Source organism: Anneissia japonica, unplaced genomic scaffold (assembly GCF_011630105.1).
Source record: "Anneissia japonica isolate Jap-2015-1 unplaced genomic scaffold, ASM1163010v1 scaffold4988_len2956909_cov206, whole genome shotgun sequence".
Lineage (NCBI taxonomy): Eukaryota > Metazoa > Echinodermata > Crinoidea > Comatulida > Comatulidae > Anneissia > Anneissia japonica.
The window spans coordinates 2,608,271-2,608,859 of NW_022696345.1; positions in this window are offsets into that span (position 1 = coordinate 2,608,271).

Below are 589 nucleotides of genomic sequence, written 5' to 3' on the forward strand. Positions count from 1 at the left end.
CTGCACTGCCCATCCCTATGCCACTGCAGTGGAAAATTGACTGATTTGTTGATTAATTTAATCTAATGTTAGCACATGTTCATCTCAGGAAAATGCCACTCATCACTCTTGTACCCCGATCCTACAAATTTGTGAATGAGTGTATGCTTGGAGGTTTAAGGCAGCGGTAGCAGCAGGAATTTGCCGAAGAAGCCCGCAATAAAAAATCCGTGGTAGGGTTCACAGGGAGAATTTTTATGGCTTAGTATGGTCCGAAATGTGCTTAGTATGGCTTAGTATGGTCTGAAATGTGCTTTTAGGCTACAATATTAGGGATTAGCAATCAAAATAACATTATTTGGATAGGCAAATTATTATTTTTTTAAATGTTTGATCCGATGACCTAGTCATGCGTCAGACGACGGGGGTAAATTTCCCCCGGCCTTCTACTGGCCCCACCACTGGTTTGGGGGAGGAAATAAGACTATGCCCTTATGCCCATCTTTGTATCGTTTGAACATCCACTGCAATCACTCACTGTGCATTAGTAAAATGAATTCAATTGAATTAATTTTTCTCTTTGCCATATATTGAGATATATATAAACAAG